Source organism: Chiloscyllium punctatum, chromosome 16 (assembly GCF_047496795.1).
Source record: "Chiloscyllium punctatum isolate Juve2018m chromosome 16, sChiPun1.3, whole genome shotgun sequence".
Taxonomy (NCBI): domain Eukaryota; kingdom Metazoa; phylum Chordata; class Chondrichthyes; order Orectolobiformes; family Hemiscylliidae; genus Chiloscyllium; species Chiloscyllium punctatum.
This window is the reverse complement of record NC_092754.1, coordinates 4,847,040-4,865,548: the sequence shown is the minus strand read 5'-3', so window position 1 is coordinate 4,865,548 and position 18,509 is coordinate 4,847,040. Positions and strand designations below refer to the sequence as shown.

The 18,509-nt window shown below is 46.1% G+C and overlaps 1 protein-coding gene across 14 annotated transcripts in view; it reads right to left on the bottom strand.

The window, feature by feature from the left end:
• casz1 (castor zinc finger 1) overlaps positions 1-18,509 on the bottom strand; it is a 390,214-nt gene that overhangs the window by 152,386 nt on the left and 219,319 nt on the right. For all 14 annotated transcript variants that reach the window (XM_072586051.1, XM_072586063.1, XM_072586065.1 and 11 more), the window contains one exon: positions 16,787-16,898. The gene's annotated coding sequence lies outside the window, so the exon portion shown is untranslated. The remainder of the gene's footprint in view (positions 1-16,786; positions 16,899-18,509) is intronic.

The window sequence follows — 18,509 nt, the reverse complement described above, 5'->3', positions numbered from 1 at the left end:
GTCTGTATTTGTATATATTTGTGTGTACATTAGTGTCCTTGTGTGAGTGTTTGTATTGCCAATTAGTGTTTGTATGTGCATACATGTTGTGCCTGAGTATATATACGTGTGTGTGTGTATGTAAGTGTATACGCATGCATGTGTGCATGTGTATATGTGTGTGAGTGTGTGTGGATTGGGTGTGTAGGGGTGTGAGTATATGAGTGGGTGTGGGATTGTGGGTGTGTGTGTATCTGGGTCGGAGTGAGTGTGTGAGAGTGTATGAATGTGTGTGTGGAGGGGGTATGTGTGTGTGTGAGAAGTGTGCATGAGTGTGAGAGAGTCTCTGCATGTGTGTGAGAGAGTGTGAACGTGAGAGTGGGTGTGTGAGGGTGAGAGAGTATGTGCATGCGTGAGTGTGTGAGAGTGTGTTTGTGAGAGTGTGAGTGTGAAAGTGTGTGAGTGTGACTGTGTGTGTGTGAGAGAGAGTGCGAATGTGAGATCGCGCATGTGTGAGTGTGAGAGTGAGTGTGAGTGTGTGAATTTAAGAGAGTTTGAGTATGAGAGAGTGTGTGCATGTGTGAGAGAGTGTGAGTATGACTGTGCATGTGTGAATGTGAGTCTCCTGTTGTCTGTGATTGTGAGAGAGTGTGAGTGTGTGAGTGTGAGAGAGTGAGTGTGTGAGAGAGTGTGAGTGTGAGAGAGTGAGTGTGAGAGAGTGAGTGTGTGAATGTGAATGTGAGAGTGTGAATGTGAGAATGTGAATGTGAGAATGTGAGTGTGAGTCTCCAATGCTCTGTGCAATTGTGTGAGTCTGAGCATGTGAATGTGTGAATGAATGTGTGAGTGGGTGAGTGTGAGTGAGAGAAAGTGTGTGTGAGTGTGAGTTTCCTTTGCTCTGTGTGTGAGAGTGTGTGAGTGTGAGCGTGTGAGTATGTGAGTATGAGTCTCCTGTGTTCTGAGTGTGAGAATGTGTCAGAGTGAGTGTGAGAGTGTATGAGCATGAGTGTGAGTCTCTTCTGCTCTGTGTGAGTGTGTGTGTCCTGTGCCACGTGTGAGTGTGAATGTGTGAGTGCGTGACTGAGTGTGAGAGTGTGTGAGGTGTGACTGTGAGAGCATGTGTGTGTGCATGTATCCTGTGCCCTGCATGTGCGAGTGAGTGTGTGTATGTGTCTCCTGTGCTCTGTGCGAGTGTGAGTGTGTGTGTGTATGAATGTGTGTGTGTGTCTCCTGTGCTCTGAGTGTGAGAGTGAATGTGAGTGTGTATGTGATTGAGTCTCCTGTGTTGTGTGGTTGTGTGCGAGTGTATAAATGTGAGTGTGTGAGTCTCCTGTACTCTGTGTGAGTGTGAGTTTCCCGTGCTCTGTGTGAGTGTGAGAGTGTGTGAGTGTGAGTCTCCTGTGCTCTGCGAGTGAGAGTGTGTGAGTGTGAGTCTCCTGTGCTCTGTGTGAGTGTGAGAGTGTGTGAGTGTGAATCTACCGTGCTTTGTGTGTGTGTGAGTCTCCTGTGCTCTGTGAGTGACAGTGTGTGAGTGTGAGTCTCCTGTGCTCTGTGTGAGTGTGAGAGTGTGTGAGTGTGAATCTACCGTGCTTTGTGTGTGTGTGAGTCTCCTGTGCTCTGTGAGTGAGAGTGTGTGAGTGTGAGTCTCCTGAGCTCTGTGAGTGAGAGTATGTGAGTGTGAGTTTCCTGTGCTCTGTGTGTGTGAGAGTATGTGAGTGTGAGTTTCCTGTGCTCTGTGTGTGAGTGTGAGTCTCCTGTACTGTATGAGTGTGAGAGTCTGTGAGTCGGGTGTGAGTCTCCTGTGCTGTATGAGTGAGTGTGTGTGAGTGTGAGTCTCCTGTGCTGTATGAGTGTGAGAGTGTGTGAGTGTGAGTCTCCTGTGCTCTGTGTGACTATGATGGATCCTGCTAGACCTTGCTCTCAGTGTAATACCTTTGTTGTTCCTTCTCTATTACCCACTCAACACTCCACCACCCCAACCCCCCCACCCCCATCCCTGGGAAAGTTTCATACCCTCCTGAATGCTGCTAGAAATGACTAAAGGGGCTGAATGGCCTGTTCCTATGTGTTGTTTCTTTCTTGTCCACCCTCCCTGGGTTCTGCCTTCAGCGTCACTGCCATGTCCTATCACCCTGCTGTGGGTGTCCCAGGCTGTGGGAGTCTGCCACCAGCCATACAGTCAGAGTGATGTGCAGCTCAGAGAAACAGCCAATCCAGTCCGTGCTGGTCAAAAACAACCACCCGGACTGTTCTCATCCCATCTTTCAGCTCATGGCCTATCGCCTTGAATGCCTTGGCATCACAAGTGCACATTTAAATACATTCAGGCCCCCATTCACCCTTTCATTGTGAAGGGGAGGGGCTGATCCTAAATCATGAACAAAGGCGTGACCTTCTTGAATATCAATAATTTCGCTCCACCAGGCTAGCTCACTGCCTTTACTTCCTTCGTGTTGAATGGGTGGCAAGTTCCCGGGATCTGGAGTGTGGCCGTTCGGGATAGGGTTGGCTGGACAGACTGAAGACCCTGGCTCTCGTTGTGGGAGTGTAGATTGTCAACATTCTCTTAGGCAATACCACACCCTGTCCACCCCGACGTATCTGCAGTTCTTTGTTTTATTCAAAGTATAACAGGGATGTGCTACTGGGAATACCGTCAACACAAGAAAGCATAAAGCCATTCCAAGGGTCATATCGGACTCAAAAAGTTAACTCCATTTCTCTCTCTGTAAGTGCTACCAGACCTGCTGAGTTTGTCTAGCATAGTCAGTTTTGGTCCATGTCACTGACTGGATTTCCAGCTGATCTGAGATGATTCTACTCAGGATCAAAATGTTTATACTTTCCCAGTCATTCTGGTAGGTGTCCTTCCAGCCCTGATTGACCATTGGATTTTAACTTCAGCTCAGAGAGGGCAGGTTTTGTCCAGCTGGGTAATTGATTTTTTTGTCCCATTCCTTCTCCTGGGCAGCACAATGCAGGATTAGCAAGAAATACACATGAACAACGACATTCAAAGAACATCTTAACCTCAGTGATATCGGGTTGTACCTCCTCTAGGAGCTCGTCCATACATTCCCACAACTGAAACGTATCAATGATTAATTTATAGTCAAATAATGAGCAGCACGGAGCACAGGGATGTGCTCCTCAAACCATCACCACCCCCTCCTCCTCCTGATAAACATATCTCCAGTACTCACCTCCACTGGACCCAGAAATATTGATTTAATTGCCAGAGTTTGAATAAACTTGACCGAATGAGGAATTCCAACCCCCCTCTCACATTCTTCCAAGGAGTAACCTTTGAGAGTCTCCATCTGACACCGAAAGAATGGCTGGGCCACCCAGTGTAGATGGCATGTGTGTGTATTGTTGTATGTTTGTGCATGTGTGTGGGTGTGTGCGTGTGTATGTGTGTCTGCACATGTGTGTGCACGCGTGTGTATGTGTGTGGGGGGTGGGGTGGGATGTTAACTGGGGGATGGACTCAGTACTGAGTTGTTTTCCATGGAGAGCAGGGTGAATGGTGTGTACCACTGTTGTCATTTGCCAACCTATACCTGCTCTGTCCTAACCCTGAGAGAGGGCAGCTCCATCAATGCCGCAAGGGGCTTGTTTGGGGTATGTCTGCTGATTGAGAGGTGGGGGGATTCATGATGATGGGATGGGTCAGTCAGCCTGACAGACAATGAACCTCCGGCAGGTACCTACACAACATGACTCACTGAGAGACTTCTATCAGAACCCAGGTTCAAATTCACTCAGGATTTCTGACAGAGAATTCCTATCACCTTATTTGGGTTCTGTAGCAGCAGGATCAGGAGACAGACACTTATATAAAAATTCTTTCACTGGACATTAGTATTTCCTGGTGGAAAGTTGGAGGTGACCTGCTGAATCTTGAGTTAGGAGGAAAAGGTGGAAAAGTTGGCACTGTTCTTCTCAGAACAGAGAAGGTAAAGAGACGGCCTAACGAAACTCTTAAGCCAAAGTGAGGGGGGGTGGGGGGTGGGGGGGGGGGGGGCGCGGTGGGGTGGGTCAAGGCCACAGGATCAGTGGTTCAAAACCTTCCAGCCAAAGATTTCCTGGCCACAGGAATACGGTATTTTTTTATTCACTCAGGGCATTCTGTGATCTGAAAGATTCTCCCTGGATAGGAGGTGAAAGGCTTACTTCATAACTCACTAAAAAAAAAGGGAGTTGGACCATTTGGTTTTGGAGGATGAGGGTTTGGCAGGATCATGAAGAAAAGGGAAATGTGTGAGCTGAATGTCTGTAGAGCCAGCATAGCCCCTATATGCTGAATGGCCTCATTCTGTGCTGTAGGTGTCTCTGGCAGTCCATGGAGCTAGTTCCTCCCCATCATGGCTGATCATCGACCTAATTGCCACCTTTCCTGAGCCATCTCAAAATCCTTGAATTCCCTTCACACCTGCAATCTGTTTTGAATTTACTCAGCAATGGAGCATCCACAAACCTCTGGGCAGAGAATTCCAGGGGCTGAGGGTCACCTCTCCAACACTTCCTCCTATCTGCCCCTTGGATCATGACATTGGGAGGAGGCAATAGTCTAGAGTCCAGGGACCCAGCTTATGTTTGAGTCAACAAGATTTTCCTCCCCTCCGTTCTCACTATCTTTATCCTGATCGTCCTCCCTCAAATCCAGTCAACCTTCTGGAAACAACAGCTCAGTACTCAGTCCTTTTTATTCATTAGATGTGAATATTACCCAACCCTAACTACCCAGAGGGCAGTGAAGAATCAACTATCAACTACATTCGTGGGTCTGGAGTCACATGTAGAACAGACCAGGTCAGGATGTCAGTTTCCTTCCTGAAGGGACATTAGTGAACCAGATGGATTTTCCCAAAAATCGACAATGGTCAACCTTAGACTCTAAATTCTAGCCTTTTATTGAATTCAAATGGCACCATTTGCCATGGAACGTGACCTGGGTCTCTGGGATATCTCAAAAGCACTAGAGCTATCACCTCCTGCCAAGGTCATGACCCGGGGGGGGGCACGGGGGATCAGAGGAGGAGTCTGACAGTTGTCACTTATTCTCTGCCAGATTTGAAGAAAACGTACCAGACTCAAAAGGTTGACCCTGTTTCTCCTCTACAGTTGCTGCCATGCCTGCTGAGTTTCACCAGCGATTTCTGTGTTGGTTTCAGATTTTCAGCATTTGCAGTATTTTACTTTGATTTGAAACGTTTTTTTTGTCCATGTTCCTGAAACGAGGAAATGAACAGCCCTCTGTGATGTGGACAGGTGTGGCCCACTGGGATCTAGTATGGCCCTCCATGCACCTCTCCAGAATCACATCCCTTCTCCCAATCTTGTGCTCCAGCGAAGGCTCGATTCAACAAGTACGCCATTTCCAAATACCTCAGAGACCATCAACAGAGATTAACACCAGGAAGAACCTGAGCTGTACCCGAGCAGTATCACATCACTGATGGCAGCTGGATGCGATGTGGGGGTGTTGAGGGTTAGCAGTACCTGTCCCCATCCCCAGTCGTTATCAGTGTGAGAGACGGCAGTAACTCTCTGTGCCCCTTGGCTAACATTTGGCCACTGGCCTGAGCTGACTGGCAGAGAACCTTTAATGAGGTGACTGCTGGTGAACAATCTCTCCCCTTTCTCAGTTGTGCAAAACTTGAGTTCCAATTCACTAAGAATTAATCTAATAACAGTTACCTTGCGAAAACTAGCTCTGCATTCTCAAGAAACCAAACTTAAAGCTGCTCTCTGTCCACGTGCATTTTTATTTTTGACTGTCTCTCATGGACAGAGTTTACCTGCAGGGATGGGGGGGGGGGGGGGAGCGGGGTGTCACAGATATAGAGTCATAGAGATGTACAGCATGGAAACAGACCCTTCGGTCCAACCCGTCCATGCCGACCAGATATCCCAACCCAATCTAGTCCCACCTGCCAGCACCCGCCCCATATCCTGGCTTCCCTGGTTTTCTTGTGTTAATCTCATTTTTAACAAGTGATTGTGTGGTACTTGGAACGTCACATCACAATGAGCTGTTTCCAACTCCTTCTCAACAATAACGTTCATTCTCTAATGTGATGGTATGTTCCCAGGGATTTTCACAGGCTCGCTTTCAGATCAATGTTTCAGATGGAGCTACAACAGCAGGTTGAGGTTGATGGAATTGAGGGGACTACATGCAGATCGCAGCCTTCTGACAGGTCAAATGGACAAGTTCAATGGCCTGATCTGGTGGAATGGGACACTCACACATTAGATCAGTCAAAGAGGCAGGTCTTAAGTGGAATAAAACAGACATTGCAAGAGAAACTCAGCAGGTCTGGTAGCATCTGTGGATTGAGAAACAGAGTTAACGTTTCGAGTCTGGTGACCCTTCTTCAGATCAGGTCTTAAGAAAACGCTTAAAGCAGAAGGGAGATTGAAATAACAGCAGAGAGGCTGCCCTCAACACCAAGTCACCCTTATTTACTGTGGCCAGTCCTCAACTGAGGAGACTCTAACCTCCTGGTTATATATACTTTTACTTTTTTAAAAAACAAACACAGCAAAAAACAATAAAGAAACCAAAAGAGTATATGCCTTCCTTAAACAAGAGGAAAGAAAATGAAAACTCTCCTCCTCCAAAACACAGGAACCCCAGCAATAGCAGGAACACACTGACTGTGGACATGAGCCAGCACAGAGTCAGTAACCTTAAACTGAGGAGATTCCAAATCGCCGAGTTATCTCCTGGTTATATTGGTCAGCCAAGGCTTTCCTACTTGGCCCAAGTTAACAACCCCAATCTAGAAGATAACCAGATCCACCTGGTCCCAATCACTGCAGGGATGTAGTGAAGTTTGGTAGAAATTGGAAATGGGGCACATTTAGACTGTGTTGATCTGTACCTGGCCATATCTGAATCTTTCTAGGCCTTGACATAAAACAAACCTGCAGTGGCTGAGATCCAGAGCACCATCCCTTGCAATGAACTGAAAAGTTAAGTCAGAATTAGTTTGCTGGAGACTTTAATTGCTTCATTTTCTTGCACCCCCACGTGTGTTTCAGTTTTCCTCATCTTGATTTTCAGTCTTCTTTTTAGGCAAATACTGATCTGGTGCAGATCACTCCCACCCCCTCTGTAGGCATCACACCTCATCTTGTTTAGGGAGGGGAGCAGACTGGGGAACACACTTCCCTCTGCCAATGATGGTGGTGAACAGGGAATCGAGAAGAGGGGCTCTCAGGTTACTTCTTAAGAGAAGCTTAAAGAACCCTCTTACCTGCTTGGGGCATGATGCTGGTGTTGCGCTGGGATGGAAAATTCACACCACACCAGGCTATACTCCATTTATTTAAAATCACAAACATTTGGAGCAATTTCAAATAAACCTATTGGACTCTAACCTGGTGTGGTGTGACTTCTGACTTTACCTGGGACACAACATCGAATGATCGGGAAATGCCCTAAGACACATTTGTGAACTGACAGCACCAGTATGTGTCTGCAACTCAAGGGCCCACAGAGTGTCCAAACGGCATGTTTAACTCTTAATTCTCATATTAGATTTGTAATAATTTCTGTATTTCATTGTTAACTGGAGGGATGTAGGCAATGCAGAGGACAGACAGAAAGTACAGAGGTAATGTGAGATACAGAAAGTATACAGGGAGATACAGTGGGGTGATATGTGCAGGTATTTGGGAATATATGTACAGTACATGGTATACAACGATATGGACAGACCAGGCACATGGAGGAATGCAAAGAGAAGAGGGATACGGGAGTTAGAGACATACTTGAATGATCAAGGGTGGCAGGATGGCACAGTGGTTAACACTGCTACCTCACAGCGCCAGGGACCCGGGTTCGATTCCAGCCTCGGGTGACTGTGTGGAGTTTGCACGTTCTCCCCGTGCCTGCGTGGGTTTCCTCCGGGTGCTCCGGTCTCCTCTCACAGTCCAAAGATGTGCAGGTTACGGTGGATTGACCATGGGAAATTGCCCACAGTGTCCAGGGATGTGTAGACTAGGTGGGTTAGCCACGGGAAACGCAGGGTTACAGAATGGGGGGAGTGGGTCTGGGTGGGATGCTTTTCGGAGGGTCAGTGTGGATTTGATGGACCAAATGGCCTGCTTCTACCCTGTAAGGATTCTAGAAAAGGTACTAGTTTCCCCTTCAGCATTTGGTCTGTGATCTGACGGCAATTAGTCGCACACCCCTCACTCCCTCGGTGTAGAACATAGTCAAGGTGTTATCGCACTGTTTCCAGACAGTGGGTTTGAAAATGGCTCCTGCCCTCTGTTCTGTCTCCATTTCTCCAGTCTAGCTGGGTGTACCTAATATCAGGGAAGATGTTGCATCAACAAAATATAATTGTATCTGAGAAAGTGATCTATGTGCCAAACAGCCCTTTCTCCAATTAAGAACATTAATTTTTAATAACCTTCGTCACATTGTTGATGCAACAAAAAGGAGCTGGAAATAAACGATAATAAATTAGAGGCCATCTCGCCTTCACGGGCGGCAGGATAATGAGGAGGGAAAGTGATCTCCTGCTGAGGGAAAGTCTTTGCATTTGAAAGTTTTTTTTTAACTAAGAATTGGAAAATTGATCCCGTCCAGCACTTATCCTAGGTAAAACGGAGCTGAATGCACTTTTATATAATCTCATTTAAAAACATTTATTTTGGATGCAAGACAAAATTAAAGGTTTGCGCAGATCAGCATAAAACCAATTACATCGTTTGCAAGAAAAGCCTTAAAGCATTGTACCCTGACACAGGGACCTGCCACATCAACCTGAAACCCAGTTTAATCTTCATGTTGAAGATTTTCAATTTCAGTCCAGTGTTTGTTGGACCAGGTTGATGTCTGATTCATGCTTCAACATGCGATACATCCAAACAGATCAAGTAACAGGGGACACAGAGTCACCGACTCAAATCCAATTTAATCTTCCGAAATTTAAATGCATATATTTTGGTGATTTGATGTTTGCATTTATCGAGGTGACTGATGTCAGCGATTGAGGGGCAGGGAGAGAAAAGCTCTTTTCTTCCCCCCTCCCCTTGAGACAGCTAGCATCAGGAATTGGATCTTGCTGTGCCATTTTTTTCAAGTGCGATGATCAAGGGTGGCATCCGATGACTTTATTTGTTTGTGTGTCTGGGACTGCGTCTATGGTTAGATTAAATTCCCCACAGTGTGGAAACAGGCCCTTCAGCCCAACAAGTCCATACTGACCCTCTGAACAGTAACCCATCCAGACCCATTTCCCTCTAATGTACCTAACAGTATGGACAAGTTAGCACGGCTGATTCACCTGACCTGCACATCTTTGGACTGTGGGAGGAAACCGGAGCACCTGGAGGAAACCCACGCAGACACAAGGAGAAAGTACAAACTCCACACAGACTGAGGCTGGAATCGAACTCAGGTACCTGGTGCTGTGAGATTGCAGTGCTAACCACTGAGACACCATGCCGCCCATGCTGAGGGTGGATTGGTAGCAGCTCAGAGCAAGAGTCAGGCCAGCTGTATTTCCAAACTCAATCATTGCCAAGAACCCAGGAATACCGGTCAGCTCGGAGCAGAGCAAGTCCCCAACCCAACAGCCTCGGGAACAAGCTTCCCCTTTGTTTTTTTGAATGGGATTACATGATTCTTTGAAGAGGTGACAAGTTAGACCAGGGAAAGCCAGTGGATGTGGTCTATTTAGACTTCCAAAAGGCCTTTGATAAGGTGCCACACGGGAGGCTGCTGAGCAAGGTGAGGGCCCATGGTGTTCGAGGTGAGCTACTGGTATGGATTGAGGATTGGCTGTCTGACAGAAGGCAGAGAGTTTGGATAAAAGGTTCTTTTTCAGAATGACGAGCGGTGTCCCGCAGGGTTCAGCTGCAACTGGCCGCAGCTGTTCACATTATATATTAATGATCTAGATGAAGGGGCTGGGGGCATTCTAGCGAAGTTTGCCGATGATACGAAGTTAGGTGGACAGGCAGGTAGTACTGAGGAAGTGGGGAGGCTGCAGAAGGATCTAGACAGTTTGGGAGAGTGGTCCAGGAAATGACTGATGGAATTCAATGTGAGCAAATGCGAGGTCTTGCACTTTGGAAAAAAGAATACAAGTATGGACTACTTTCTAAATGGTGAGAAAATTCATAAAGCCAAAGTACAAAGGGATCTGGGAGTGCTAGTCGAGGATTCTCTAAAGGTAAACATGCAGGTTGAATCCGTGATTAAGAAAGCGAATGCAATGTTGTCATTTATCTCAAGAGGGTTGGAATATAAAAGCACCGTTGTGCTACTGAGACTTTATAAAACTCTGGTTAGGCCCCATTTGGAGTACTGTGTCCAGTTTTGGTCCCCACACCTCAGGAAGGACATACTGGCACTGGAGCGTGTCCAGCGGAGATTCACACGGATGATCCCTGGAATGGCAGGTCTAACATATGAGGAACGGCTGAGGATCCTGGGATTGTATTCATTGGAGTTTAGAAGGTTATGGGGAGATCTAATAGAAACTTACAAGATAATACATGGCTTGGAAAGGGTGGATGCTAGGAAATTGTTTCCGTTAGGCGAGGAGACTAGGAACCGTGGACACAGCCTTAGAATTAGAGGGGGTAAATTCAGAACAGAAATGCGGAGACATTTCTTCAGCCAGAGAGTGGTAGGCCTGTGGAATTCATTGCCGCGGAGTGCAGTGGAGGCCGGGACGCTAAATGTCTTCAAGGCAGAAATTGATAAATTCTTGCTGTCACAAGGAATTAAGGGCTACGGGGAGAATGCGAGTAAGTGGAGTTGAAATGCCCATCGGCCATGATTGAATGGTGGAGTGGACTCGATGGGCCGAATGGCCTTACTTCCACTCCTATGTCTTATGGTCTTATACTTCACTCATCTCGACAGCTGAGAAGGGGCAAAGACTCACACAGCCAGGCTGGCTGCTCTCTAACCCAAATCCCTGGGCTGAAAGAACAATACTTTCAGCTGTTTCATCAACATCTTCCCACAAGCAGAGGTGGGACTGACCACTGACTTCATCCAGTCTGCAGTTCCAGTTGCAGCTCCTCAGGTAAAACCACAGTTATTGTTCACACACAGTGACTCTCTTCAGGCTCATAATATTGACATTTGTCAAACACAAGTGCCAGGGAATGACCATCTCCAACAAGAGTGCATCCAGCAACCACCCCCTGACAGTCAACAGTGCTTCCCCCCATTCAATCTTCCACACTGAACAGGAACTGAACTGGACTCATTGCATAAATATGGCAACGACAAGAGCAGGTCAGAGGCTGGGAATCTTGCAGGGAGTAATTCACCTCCTGACTCCCCAAAGCCTGTTCACCATCTACAAGGCACAAGTCAGGGCTGTGATGGAATATTCCCCACTTGCCTGGATGGGGGCAACTCCAAGGCTCGACACCATCCAGGACAAAGCAGCCCTCTTGATTGGCATTATATCCACAAACATTCACTCCCTCCATCACTGATGCACAGTCGCTGCACTGTATACAAGGCACATTGAGAAATTTACCCAGTTCCACACACAGCACCTTCTAAACCAGTGACTCTACTACTTAAAAGGGCGAGTGCAGCAGATACATGGGAACGCGATCCCCTCCCAACCACTCACCACCCTGACTTGGAAATATATCGTTGTTCCTTCACTGTCACTGGGTCAAAATCCAGGAATCCTCCCTGTCAGAGCACTGTTGGTATCCCTATACCTCATGGACTGTAACAATTCAAGAAGACACCTCACTAACACTTCCTCCAGGGTAATTAGCAATGGGCAATAAATACTGGCCTTGCTATTGATGCCCACATCTCTTAAAAGAATTTTTAAAAATCAATCCCACCATCCGATCCCTTACTCCATCCCCTTCCCTCAAATTCCCAAGTGATGGCTTTCTTGTGTATTTTCAGTGCTGAGGTTTTTTTCACCCAGTTACTGCTGCACATGATCACTGTTTTGTTGAGCATCTGTCCAGCCCGTGTAGTAACTACGGCTCAATCTCTATTAATGTTGTGCTGCTATCTGCACTTAATTGTCACTCTTTCCCACAGATCTGCAGGTTTCTCTACTACTATGACTAAATGGAGCCATCGCCTGATACAAACACATTGATAGTGTTTACAGCTCCAGTGCATACTATTGCTACAGCCAGCTCCACTCTGACACGCATTAGTACTCTGATGTGATTGAATCAGGGCAAGACCTTTTCAAACTGTTGATGGAAGAGAACTTGTTACAGCCGATCAGAGACTATAATCGTTATTGACTAGAATTCTCTGGGATGATTTTGGAAGGGACTGACACTGTTCACTATGCACCCAGAGTCAGCAGCCACTTTGGGTTCATGGATAACATTTTTTGAGGCCAGTTTTCTGATCCCTGCTCAGGTGCTTGTATCACTCCTCTGTAACTATAATTCTTCTGAACTGGACTAGCCATACAAGAGCAGGTCAGAGACAAGGAATACTGTGGTGAGTAACTCACCTCCTGACGCCCCGAAGCCTGTCCACCATCTACAAGGCACAAGACAGAGTGTGATGGAGTACTCCCCACTTGCCTGGATGAGTGCAGCTCCAACAACAATTTGACACCATCCAGGACAAAGCAGCCGCTTGATTGACCCCACATTCACAAACATCCACTCCCTCCACCACTAACATTCAGTAGCAGCAGTGCGTACCATCTATAAGATGCACTGCAGAAATTTACCAGAGATCCTAAAACATCTCCTTTCAAATCTGTATCATCGAAAGGATCAAGGAAACAGCTCCCATGGGAGTACCACCTCCCGAAAGTTCCCCTCCAAGCCACTTCCCATCCTGAGCTGGAAATATATCGCTGTTCCTTCAGTGTGGCTGGGTCAAAATCCTGGAATTCCCTTCCTAAGTGCATTGTGGGTCAACCTACAGCACATGGACTGAAGCAGTTCAAGAAGGCAGCTCGCTCACCCCACCTTCTCAGGAAGGAACTGGGGACACTCCAGCCAGCAATGCCCATATGCGTGAGCGAATTGAAAAAAAACCTACTCTGATCTCACCCAGACGTTAAGACACAAGGATCAGCATCTCCAGTGATGGCTGCTGCATTACAATTAGAAGCAAGAGCCTGGCATGATATTGTCTTCCTGAAGAAGGGCTCATGCCCGAAACGTCGATTCTCCTGTTCCTTGGATGCTGCCTGACCTGCTGTGCTTTTCCAGCGACACAATTTCAGCTAACTTCAAGCTGTTCCAATCCATTGTAATAATAAGCACAATCCAGCCACACATTCCAGGTTGGCAATCAGATGTGGACCTTTTCAGATAACTTAGTACAACCTGTGCAGCCAACGTGTGGCTCTGTTGGGAATGCTCTCTCCTCTGAGTCACAGGGTTCACAGTTCAAAACGTATGCCAGACCTTAAGTACAAAAGGCAAGGCTGACATATCAGTGCAGCACAAAGGATGTGTGCACTGTTAGAGATACCACCCCTTAGAGTGTGTACGTAAAGGATCTCCTGATATTCTATTGAGCAAGAGGAGGGAGTTCATCCTATTGTTTTGGTCAATATCCCACCTCACCGTCAACATCACTGAGGGGAGAGTTGATCATTGTCATCTTTAGGTCAGTGGGATCTTGTTGTGCAGAAAAAGGGCTGCTGCATTTGCTATGCTACAACAGTGATGACAATTCAAAATGTACCTCACCAGTTGAAAAGTGCTTTGATTGTCCGTTGGTCATGAACACAAATACATGTCTTTAGTTTGGCTCATCGGAAACAAGGATCCCCTCGTGTTGATTTACAAGAGTCAGCGAGTGAATCAGTTGGCTGCGTTGCTACTGGGAACAAAACTCTGGTGCCCCCTTGTGAATACCGGCAGAGTCTGGGACAATCCCTGAATGTCCTCCTGGAGGACAGTGGGACGGTTTAGGTTGGGATGGGTGCCAGGTAACAAGTGTGACTAACTCCAGCTTCCAAAGTCACCTGATAGATGAGCCAAGCAGATCAATGTATCTGTCGATAACCCACATCAGCCAGCGCTCCAATGGTACAACCTGGAACAGTAGGAGCAGCTTTACCTGAGCTCTGGGTGAAGTCACGCACGGTTTGATTTAGTTAAATTCCAGCAAGTGTTTGTTGGAGGCAAAAGCTGGAGGTGAGTTCCGAAACATGTTCTCGACTAACATCTAGGGCTGAGATTCAATAGGTCTATCTGTAAGGAGCAGTAATCATCACAGCCTGGGCAGGAGAAACCATATGGATTAATGTAAATTTCCATGTAGTTTTAAAGAGAGACAATCAGATCCACCAATATTAGTTATTCATCAGGACCAAGAAAATTGATATTGTCGCAAACTTTGTGCACATATTGAGATGATTTATCTCATTGTGAAGATTATTGCAGGAAATACTATAGCTCTAAGGACAGTACTGCAGCAGACTGAATGAGTTACTAACATTACAGAGAGGCTGTCTCTGCATATAGCAGTCAATATTACTTCATATGAATTTCCCTCTCTCTCCACTGCCATTCTGACATCCTGGTTTTGTTCCCTGTGACATTTAAGTAGCTGCCATCATATTGCTTTGAGAATTATTGAGTTGTGCCCTTCCTGCATTACGTTGGCAGTGAACCACCTTGAGATTATTTTTAAAATTCATTCATGGGATGTGGGCGTCACTGTCTAGGGCAGCATTTATTGCCCATCCCTAATTGCCCAGCGGGCAGTTAAACATCAGCCACATTGCTGTGGGTCTGCAGTCACATGTAGGCCAGACCAGGTAATGATGGCAGATTTCCTTTCTGAAAGAACATTAATGATCCAGATGGGTCTTGATGGCAACAATTACATGGTCACCATGAGGCTAGCTTTTAATTCCGGATATTATTTAATTAAAATTTCACCATCTGCTATGGTGGGAGTCACACCAATGCCCTAAGAACAGTACTCTGGGTGATCTCAATTACTAGTCTAGGAACATTACTACTGCACCAATACTTGCTCTGATCAGACAGGCATATTGTATAAATGTCCCTCCTTTCTCTGTGCTAATATTCCCATGGCCTGGGTGTAGACTCCTGGCTGTAGGATTTAATGCTCCAGACCAGGAAGAGATCCCAGCTGCAAGAACTCAATTTCTTTCCTTCAGGTCCTCTTTGATCCACTTTCTCTGGTGTTGCCCGGCACAGGCAGCCCAATGATGCTGGAGTGTCTGAAACCTTGCTCTATCACCTTGTGGAGAGGTTACAATACTGCGAGGGATTGATGGCGAATGTCCTCTCGCTGCACCTTCATATCCATCACTGACCCACCACAGGTTGCACACTAACTGGCTCCCATTGGTCTTTGCTAACTCATGCTTCCATTCCCTTTCCCTCCCGTTCGAGGGTCCCCCACCGAACCGCTCACTGCTTCTGCTTTGGCAAAGCCACCGAAAGGAAGCTGAAATGCTTCTTGGAGTTCTCTCAAATCTTTCCAAATCTCTGTCAGCAATTAATTTTCTCCAGTTCCTTCCGCTCAATGTTCTGCATGCCCCAGTGGGATTGCTCCCAACACAATCTGAAACGGCGTTACTGAATTAACACTGGGGCAATTGACTGGAATCAGCCGAGGTTTATTTGAGGTTGTCTTAAACCCGACCACTATTCCAGCCCAAACTGCAGCAAAAATGGAAATTCCAGCCTCTGTTTCTCTCCACAAGCCCCACTCCCCCAAGATGATGCCCAACTCAGAGTGGATAGGGAGAGAAGGCTCCCCCCTCATAAACAGATTGACAACTAGGGGCACACAGTTTTAAAGTGTTTTGCAAAAGAATCAAACATGTGGTGAGAAAAATGGCTTTCACCACGTGAGTAGTTAGGGTGTGGAATGCACTACCTGGATGTGTAATGGAGGCAAGTTCAAGAGGGACATTGGATTGTTACGTAAACAGAAACAAGGTATGGGGAACGGCAGGAGGGAGGCACTAAATAAAAATGCTTAAAGGGCCAGTGCAGTCATGTTGGGCTGAATGGCCTCATGCACCATAACAAGTCTGTAATACTGTCAACCACCATGTCATATCAAAGTTGCAAAACTGCATGTTGTATTGTCACCTGCAATTCGCTTATAGTTAACGTTTGTTAGAAGTCACACAACAGCAGATTATAATCCAACAGGTGACCTGACAAAGGAGTGGAACTCTGAAAGCTTGTGATTTCAAATAAACCTGTTAGTCTATAACCTGGTGTCGTGTGACAGTTGACTTTGTCCACCCGAGTGCAACATCAGCACCTCCACATCAGAGTTTACCAGCAACATCATCACTTTAGAAACCGCCCAGTTTTCTTTCATAAGATCCTTACAATTTGCTGAGAACATTTGATTCACAGCTTGAATATAAATTGCCACAATCATTGATTTGGATTATTTGAGACCAATCCGTTTCACTAACAAACAGCTCAACAGAATTAAAACAGAAATTACTGGAAAAGCTCAGCTGGTCTGGCAGCATCTGTGGAGAGAAATCAGTATTAAAGTTTCGGGTCAAGTGAGGGAGGGTCTGAGGAAGGGCCACTGGACCCAAAACATTAGCTCTGATTTCTCTCCAGAGGTGCTGCCAGACCTGCTGAGCTTTTCCAACAATTTCTGTTTTTTGTTTCTGATTTATAGCATCCGCAGTTCTTTCGGTTTTTATTTAGAGGATTAGAATTTTTCCTCCACTTCTTTAACTTTTAAATTAAAAGGAAATCTTTAGCCGACATTCAGCATTCCCACACAAAGTAGTCACTCTGGGATTAAATGATAAAACAGTTGGGGGTGTGGTTACATTACCTGCTGAGGACTGCTTTCCGAAATGCGCTGATTTCTCGGTTTACTTCATTTCCGTGTGGGCCAGCGATACTGAGGTAAGCATTTCACAGCAATCAGTTCATACACTGTGGGGCTGGAGAGAAAAAAGAAGGTACTTTGAACTCAACTGCACTGATGTAGGAACGTGGCCAAACTCACGATTACATTTTTTCAAGCAAAGAATGTACCCAGACTGCTCTTTAACTGAGAATCTGGTGCAGGGTAATATCCATGGCAGAATAAATGACTTCCTCTTTTAACATTGGACAAAAAAATCTTTGATGCCTTGTTATAAACGATTTAATTGCATTGCTCATGCGACAAAAGAATTGAAATATTCTGCTTTGACATTTGATGGCATCTCCACTATCAATATCATTGGGGTTACCATTGACCAGAAACTGAACAGGACTCTCTATATAAATATATGGTGGCTACAAGGGCAGGTCAGAGGTTGGGAATTTTGTGGTGAGTAACTCACCTTCTGACCCCCAAAGCCTGTCCATCATCTATACGGCGCAAGTCAGGAGTGTGATGGAATCTCCATTTGCCTGGATGAGTGCAGCCCCAACAACACTCAAGATGCTCTAGCAAAGTCTACCCATCCAGGACAAAGCAGACCACTTGATTGGCACTCTACCCACTCCCTTCACCACAAGATGCACTGCAGAAATTCACCAAAGTTCCTCAGACAGTACCTTCCAAACCTATGACCACTTCCATCAAGAAGGACATGAGCAGCAGATACATGGGAACACCAGTCCCCGAGGGTTCCCCTCCGAGCCACTCACCATCCTGACTTGGAAATATAACGCTGTTCCTCCACTGTCACTGGGTCCTTGAATTCCCTCCCTAACAGCATTGTGGGTAACCCTTTCCCCCATGGATTTCCAGAAATTCAAGATGGGCGTCTACCTCGCTCTTCCCAAGCGTCATTAGGGATGGGAAAAAAAAAATGCTGGGTGAGCCAGCAATGCCCGCTTCCCAGGAACTAATGAAAACAAAATTTTGTGCCTCATATTTAAAGAGTGCTGTACGTCTCTATGACTAAGCACGGGACATAGCAGAGATTTTTGAACTGAACAACACAATTGACATAAATGTAAAACATAATGGTGTTGTAGATAGCTGTTCAGTTTACCATGTTGACTGTGGGTCACATCATTACAAGGACATAACACATGGCTTCACTGTAAAAGTTGAGGCAAGACTTTATCAGCAAACAGACATCTGCCTTCTTGCATTCACTGCCTTTCCTTTGGGTCTTGCCCCTCAAAAACCAAACTACTCTCAGCTCACAACATCAGTGGGGTGAGAGGACCACTTGGAAATCTCGGGCCTTTTAGCTTATTGCTTTGTGTGAGAGCTTGCTGTGCACAAACTGGCTGCCCCCTTATCCTGCATTACACCAAGAACTACGTTCTGACAAGTACTTGACTGGTCGCATATCACTTTGTTATGTCTAATATACAAATGCAAGTCTTTTGTTCTTGCTATTCACATCTTCACTGACATTTGAAGGAGAAATTCAATCACCAAAGAAGGTCATCGTGGCCTCTCCTGACTCCAGGGCTACCAGTTCCATATCAGTGCCATCTATCCTAGATCCAGTTTCCTCACAGCCGTCAATATTTTCCTTCAAGTGTTTAACTCCCTCTTAAACATTGTGATTAAATTGGTTTCAACAGCCACTTGTGGTAATTTA